Source organism: Sipha flava, unplaced genomic scaffold (assembly GCF_003268045.1).
Source record: "Sipha flava isolate LNK unplaced genomic scaffold, YSA_version1 246_pilon_pilon, whole genome shotgun sequence".
In the NCBI taxonomy this organism is placed as follows: Eukaryota; Metazoa; Arthropoda; class Insecta; order Hemiptera; family Aphididae; genus Sipha; species Sipha flava.
The window spans coordinates 116,209-124,808 of NW_020272894.1; positions in this window are offsets into that span (position 1 = coordinate 116,209).

The following is an 8,600-nucleotide window of genomic DNA, read 5'->3' on the forward strand; positions in this document are numbered from 1 at the left end:
CTATTTTTGTATCCCAAAACATTATAATCTAAATTAAAATAATATAATATTATGAAATTATTTTTTATTTTACTACGTCATATAAATATATAAAATTATATAAAGTTAAGATCACGGGACCGGACCGAACGAGACCAAATTTGAATTGAAGACGGACCAAACCAAAACAATTTTTTTTTTTAGAGAAGGGACCGAACCACATAAAATTACAATACGCAAAGACCGAAAAAGACCGGATCGTGCAGAGCTCACCGCGTGAGTTGCCGCCTTATGTATTCCCGGAACTATGGCCTATCATGATAATTAGTTTACATACATTATTTAAAAATCAATAATTTTTTCATCTAAGTATATTAAAGAAATTCCCAAAAAAACCTAACGGTGAAAAATGGCCAAGCTCCAAACTCCCTCCCGAAAAAGTCGGCCTATCAAAGTATTGAAATCTACATTGTGGCTAAGTCTAGTATTTTTTAATTCATAATCTCACTGCATTCCTACATTAAAGAGCAACACTCTTCTTCTAATTGTATTGTTTAACACTTGGCTAGTTTCTGAATGAAGTATAACCTAGACTTGGCCGCGATGTAAATACTACTATCTACTATGATTCGCTGTCTTTTTTGAGAAAAAATCTAAACCTTTTTTTTCTGAGTTCTCTTCTCCCCATCACTCACGTAAATCATAAATGAGTATCTACATTCGATACTGATGTATTATGCCACATTTAGAAACTGGCTAAGTGTTAATCAACACAAATAAAAGAGGAGTGTTGCTTTTTAATGTAGGAGTGCAGTGAGGTTATGAATTAAAAAATACTAGACTTAGCCACAATGTAGATTTCAATACGTTGATAGGCCGACTTTTTTGGGAGAGAGTTTGGAACTTGGACTTTTTTCACCGTTAGGTTTTTTTGGGGATATAATTTTATTTAGCGGGCTTCAGTATCGTGGATGATGTGTTATTATTATTTTTTTTTTTTTTTTTTATACGTATTAGATTTTCTCTTGTAAGACCATTTGGGTTTCTGTTGAAGAGCTGAAAAATTGGACTCTTGAGGTGTTGTCAATACCAGGCAATAATGGCCAAGTACGGTCTTTTATTTTTCGTCGTCGATACTTTTTAGATAGAATGTCTGTTAAGTCTGGCCTATACAAAGTTCTTAGACGGTTGTATTCAACAATGGCACTATCCTTGGCTTTCACCTGACAGGGATCAAAATTAATTAAGTGAACTCCCAGGAGACTCGTCACCCTGGAAAGGGTCACGTATGCTTGACCACACGAGAATGTTGAGTTGCCAACATCTAACAAAACATTTGGCAAACTTAATCCCTGACTCTTATGGATGGTAATAACATAAGCTAAACAAGTGGGGAATTGATGTTGGTGTACATAAGCTCGGCTGATGATTTCGAACTTGGTCGGAATCCGTTCTATGTCATACATTGATCAATGTTTTCTTATGACGTTATCACGTAAAATTATCATCCATATACAGACGAATATTATAAAAATATTCTGTATTTAAATAATTATATTATATTTTGTATTTCAATAAAATAAATTTACGAAAACATTATTATGTTTTATAAATATATATATAAGTCAAATACAAACAATTTCTTATTACCAGGACTCGTAAGTACATGCATTTGCATATCAATCTTGAAAATTTGTATTTAATGCTAGATGACACAGAAATCCATTTCAAGGTACCACGGTTAAATATGTGAAATCTTATTTTACATGTTTTTGCATATTTGCCATGTTTTTGTTTATTTGACATATTTATGCATATTTCTATTTTATCGGGCATATTATACAACATTCTATTAGAATCTATCAAAAATCTAAATGGAAAATATATATAAAATTAAAAATAGAAATTGTACTATCTTTTCTTTTTTTTATATTCTTGATATTCGGACATTTAATGAATAAATTTGTTCCAAAAGTTTAAGATTTAAAATTAATGACTGACAAAGACGTACATTATACATAGTTCATGAAGGCTCAAGAATAGTTTTAAATAGTATTTAAAATCTATTTTTTTTTAATTATGAGATAAAAAAATAAAATATAGCAATAAAAAAATTGAATAGATAATTTATGTAATTTCAAAAATTATTTATGATTTATTTAAGCATTTTTTAAGTGCATAATTTTAGATATTTAGTGCATATAAATGCATATTTTTAACTTTTTAAGGCATATTTTGCCAATTTTAAGTGCATAAATGCATGCTTATTTAGGCATTTTTTAGGGCATGAACTTACGAACCCTGTTTATTACCATATCGTAACGCTGTTTGAAGAAAACGTTCATTCGTGCTAAGTGCGCCACTTCATACGTTTAGAAATACACTCTTTAAAGCGGGTTTTGAATTTAATTTATGTTATAATTAATTTTGAAAAAAATTCAATTTTTAGATTTTTTCCTTTAGTTACACTGTAAAACCTACCTTTGTGCCAAATTTCACGTTTCTTCCTATACCGGAAGTTTCTTATAATTTTGATAATTAGTGAGTGAGTGAGTCAGTAACAAAATTGCAAATTTTTAAATCCTCCCATTTCGAAATGGTACAATATTAAGGGTTCATTTTTGTACAACGTCCTAAGCTACTCGAAATTAATCTGTGTTATAAATTTCAAAAGTTTATCTTAAGAGGAAACATAGATATATGGGTTAGATAACCGGGCTAATTGGTTCTTTTAAAGATACACTGACATTACTGGAACTTGGTCGGCGCACTACCATGGGCTCAGATATAGAATAATAACGTACCGAAACAGGTATGTCGGACGATATTTATTAATTATTATTATATTGTGCTCATCATTGTCGACGGGCGTTTCCTTATTTTATATATTCCAGTAATCGATTATTCCAACAGTTAATTTTCAATTAGGATTGCCGACCTGCCACGCCGGTACTTTTCCGCACGCGCAAACAAATGTCAATGTTTCAGATTTTGTCAAATTTTTGCTATGCACTCAAGTGACGAAAATTCCAATAAGGTAGACAAAATTGTGAGACTTGTATTCGACAGATTTTAATTTTTTAAATGGATATTAATTAGTCATTATGTTATTTAGGATATGGTTGAGGGCAGTAACTTGAGGGGATTTTATTTTTAAAATTTTTTCGATAAAATATCCACGATTTATAAAATAAGAATTTTGATATTTTATACATTTAAGTATGGCATTATTTTTTTGTAATAATGATAAGTGTCCACGGACATGCTTTAGTAGAGTTGTTGAAGATTTTCAATTAGTTTTCAAAATTAAAATCCGTCAAACCCAGGTTTTACAGTTATGTCTAGATTTTGGCCTGTTTTACGTGATTATTTGTAACTGCTTTAGCCCCCTTAAGATCAATTTATATTCGGCTATTCGGCGTAGGTATTTTATTAATATTCAGTCATCAATTTTATTTTACTATTCGGTACTTGATATTCGACCAATATAACCCGTCATCAGTGGCTTCGGTCTTTTCGACCATCAATTTTTTAATATTCTGAATAATGTATATTTAAAACAACTTACATTTTCTTTGACTTCAATACCTTTTCTTCTACCTATATAGAGTAGTTTACTTGTGTTGTGTTCTAATTCAGTGGTCTTCAAACAGTGGTTCGCGGTCCAATTTTGGCTCTCGTAAGCTTTAAGATTGGGTCGCGATAAGTTTTCTGTTTAAAATTTAAAAAATTCATATTTATATATATATATATTATATAATGTATGTCATATGATGTTGCATAAAAATATTTTCGAATTAACTGGAAACCGTACTATTTTATACTATTTTAAATTTGTAAAAGATTAGAATGAACACTTTTTTTTCAAACACTCATACTTAATTAGAAAAAATCCTCACAATACCATACACTCCAACACATACCACTAATCATTAACTGTCGAACACATAGTGGAGGAGTGTACACAATTTATCTCAATACGCACCGACCTGAACATGCCATCCAACATAATAAAAGTAGATACTTAGCGAAAAACAAACTCTGAAAATTGTCACATTATTAAGTGCCACAAATATTATATTAGTAAATCTTAATTTACATCTAACTTCACCTTTATAAATATTTCATATGTAATAATGTAATTTTAAATCTAACATCTAATAGCTAATAATATTTGCTGTTGAAGCCTCAATTTTCAAATAAAAGAAAAAAAGAATGAACAATTAATTGAAGTGATAGCCTAAATTAATTTATAAACCTCATTTACATTTCATATATCTATAAATTGCATTGTGTTAAATTGAGCTGAGGTGGAGGTATATCGTGTGAAAACAGTCCAGGACAAATATCGCACTCATTTCTTTTGTGTATCAAAATATATACATTTTTTGGTATCATTTCTTATAATAAAAATTAAATATTTCCTAAATACCTAAAAAAATATAAATTTTAACTTATTCAGTTATAAAAGCACTTCTAAAATGGCATACATTAAACGATTTTAACTTTTTTATTTGGTTTTCATGGCTAACGAAATTTATATGGGTCGCGAAAAATGTTTGATAAGAAAAGTAGGCGGCAAGTCGAAAAAGATTGAAGACCACTGTTTTAATTTATATAGTGTACACAGAATAACACTGTTTATTAAAAAATACATACATAAATACGTACAAATTGTTCGTCTTTAATCTTTATAGTTTATACCTACTTAATTTAATCTATTTAGTTTACTTAATAAATAATAATATGAAAATCTTATTATTATTTATTAACTATAAAGTGTATTTTAATATATTTTATCATTCTATCGGTATTCATTTTATTTTTAACAATCTTCTCATGATATATTTTGTCATGATCTTTGGCAAGGGCGTACCCAAGAGGAGTGGTTCGGGGCCGGACCCCCATTGAAATTTCTAAATACTCAACGATTTAATAGTAAATGGTATAATAATAGTATATAGCGTATTTTAATTTCCCATTATCAAATAAAATAAAATGTTGGACCCCCCCCTATGAAAAATTCTTGGGTACGCTCCTGATCTTTGGTATTTATTTTGTTGAATATTCTACACCAAATAACACCAATTATTCTACACCAAATAATACCAAATATTCTGCACCGGATCCCGAACAATATTAATGAAAAAATAATAATGTGGCTGCACAAAATCTTTCAATTCGTGGAACATCCTCTACTATACATTCTCTGCATAATAGCTATTTTCTGAAAATTATTGAATTGTTGTTGTTATTTGATAATGCTTTGAAAACGCATGTAGAAATATTTCAAAATATACACCTACATGTATATTATTTAGAACCTCAAATTTAAAATTAATTAATTAATTTAATGAGTGAAAAAGTTAAAAATAACATTTTAAGTTGAGTGAGAGATGCAAAGTATTATTCCATTATTTTAGATTGTACTCCTAACATGACTTTAGTCACAAGGTACAAATGTCGATAATATTGCAATACTTTTGTATTTCAAAAGGAGTTGTACATGAGCATTTTATTGGATTTATTGAAGTTTTTGATAAAACCGGAGCTGGTTTAACTGACCGAATAATTAAAATGCTTTCAGATTTGAAGATAAATATAATTGATATGCATGGCCAGTGCTATGATAATGATTCTAATATAAAAAAAGTTTAATTGCTATATTATTCATGTAACTATTCAATTTACTATCTTAAGAGCAGCATTACAATGTTCGCTTTAAGGCGAAAAATATCTTACGATGGTCCTGCTCCCCCCTTGGCTACAACCCTGATTGGGTAAATGTTGATACAAATACTTACACTTGATTAGCAATTTATTATATTTATAAAGTATTAATTTACAGTTAAAATGTAATTTATATTAGTAAGAATTTAAATTAATACGAATATTTAACAAAATAATACAATAAAATTATCTGTGTCAGTGGCGTATATAGGTTTTCATTTCGGAGGGAGCCGATTATGTATTTGATTTTTGGGTGAAAGGAAAGGAGGAAGCACACTGTTACGAAAAAAATTACTTTAACACTATAAGACTTCTCGACTGTCTTTATACCATCAGAGAAATAAGAAACTCAATTTTTTTAATGATTTATTATTTTTAAAAAGTATAAAAATTACATTGTAATAAACAAATTTTTTATTAGAGTCACTCAAAATTCAACACATATTTTCTCAAAAGAATAAACATATTTTATAAATATAAAATTTTAAATTATTGCATAAGCAACATATTCAGTGTTGCGACAAATTTTCGGAAACCCCCAGCATTAAGACATATCCATGTTAAAAATAACAATCTTTAACAATGGGGTTTTTCATTTCGGAGGGGGCCCGGGCCCCATCGCCTCCCACCCCCACCCCATAAATACGCTTCTGATTTGTGTAATGTATTGTTTCTTTCAACCGGCTCCATGGTAAATTTCCATTTTAATGATATAATTCGTATCGTATTATGATCTCGGTTTTTACATAGATATAACCATTGAACCATAATGTCGAAACAACTAAAGTTATGAATGATGGTTTAATAGGTATGTAACGATTCAATTATTTGTAATTATATTTATAAGCTTGAATTTTAATTATAATTTTAGCATTGTTGAAATAAATTATGCTAAATTATTTTCAAGAATTAATCACGTGAAATACTTAGTAACATTACAGGTTAGTTTTATTAAATTTTCAGTAGCTAAATACAGATACAACTAATTTTACGGATAACTTACTCAAATGGATGAGACAAAAAAAATTAAGATGCATTTGAATGATTTTATATACTTCTTAGATATTTTATGAATTCCATAAATATGCTGATTTTATTTGACTAATCAAATAGGTATGTAGTCAAAGGCGTGTGCACTGGAGAGGGGGTACTAGGTGTGCCTGGGAACCCCCCGAAAAGTTGAAAATGGGGCCCTACAGTTAAAGTCTAAGAGTAAGTAGCCCATATTTTAACTGATGTCGCTTAAGTTAAAAATAATTTATTCTAAAATATTTGGTAAAAAATAAATGATATTTCGTAATAAATAAAAAAATATTCTAAATTATTGTACAATAACATCTTATGATAATATAACAGTTACAATTGACTCCAAAAGTTCAAATCATAAATAATTGAAAGTGTCTGAGAAAAATATCTTATGAAAACATATTTATTCAGACTAATATGCCATAATATTAAATAAAACGTTAAAGTTTTGTTTAATTAATAATTTATACATTATAATTTACTAAATATACCTATGTATGTAATCATAACAATAGTTATGATAAAATTAAAATATATGTATCTGGTACCATGATTATTGTGTAAAAAAAACGAAAATCTTATTGTTAAGCATAAAAAATATTTAGATTTCAGATGACCCATGTATCTAGGCAGTGGCGTATTTTAAAACTGTTTGTAGGAGGGGGGTGGTTAAATTTTTCTAAAAATAAGTGCTTATAATATTAGAAAAATACACATAGGGTATGAATTAATAATTATATTAATATTATAAATACAAATAAAAAGTTATTCACAACCACATAAAATAGATTAATTTTCTTTTTCTCTGTACCTTCGTAACAAGTCATTAATAACTTTTGAATTTTATTTGTGGGTAGGAGGTAGAGACCCCCTCGAAAATACCCCACAATATTTAGGTATGATTGATGATTTAGTTGATGATTTAGGTAATTTATAGAAGCATAATATTATATTATTATGTTATAAAAAGGCGGATCAGATAAATTAAATTAAATATTAACATTGGTATCTACATTAATATAGCAATGAACTCAATTATTCTTTCTAGTGTAGTGGTTGTACTGAATGTAACAGTTTTTCTTAAATAAGATATTTTCATCAAGATAACTGTGAAATGCGATGAATATTTTATCAACATTATATAACTAATGACTGACTTTGAGAATTGAAAACTTGTCAGTTGTCAAAGCCGTACTTAAGGTTTGAGGATTTCGGTGCGAGAGGAAGCCTACTCTGGCATACTTAGGAAAGTGGTATTTTTTTTTTATAACAACTAAAAAAAAATCAAGCGATGATTTCCCATTTGTGTTGAAAAATTTTGTAGCCATATGTAGGCGTAAGTTATACTTTCATAAAATAGCAATTTGTGATTTTATGTAATTGATATGTTTATATATATTACTTATCAGTGTATTTAAATATGAAACGTTAATCATGGATGAAGCAAGTGGCTTATGTTTTACATTTTTCCTATTTGTACAATATATTCTTGATTAATGATGTAGGGGAAAATTCGGCACTGGAACTTATGGTGAATCATATAAATAAAAATAGCGAAATAATATAGGTTGTAGTTCGTTAGTTTAAGATCTTTTTTTGGAAATCTTTTTAAATTGCATTACTTTTAAACAAGGATTCAATAATTTGCAATTTTCATATGATTCTATAGATTTTGAAATAAGAAATATTTAAGAATATATAACAATAACAGTTTTAGTAAATATACCTACAAAATAATTTCAAGTTCCCTATTGCAAATTTAATGTTAATAACCACTCTTTCATTGACACTCTTATAAACATTGTATTATTGCTAGAAGTAGAACGAGCTTAAAAGACCTAGATGTCAGAATCGCCTCAGGATTA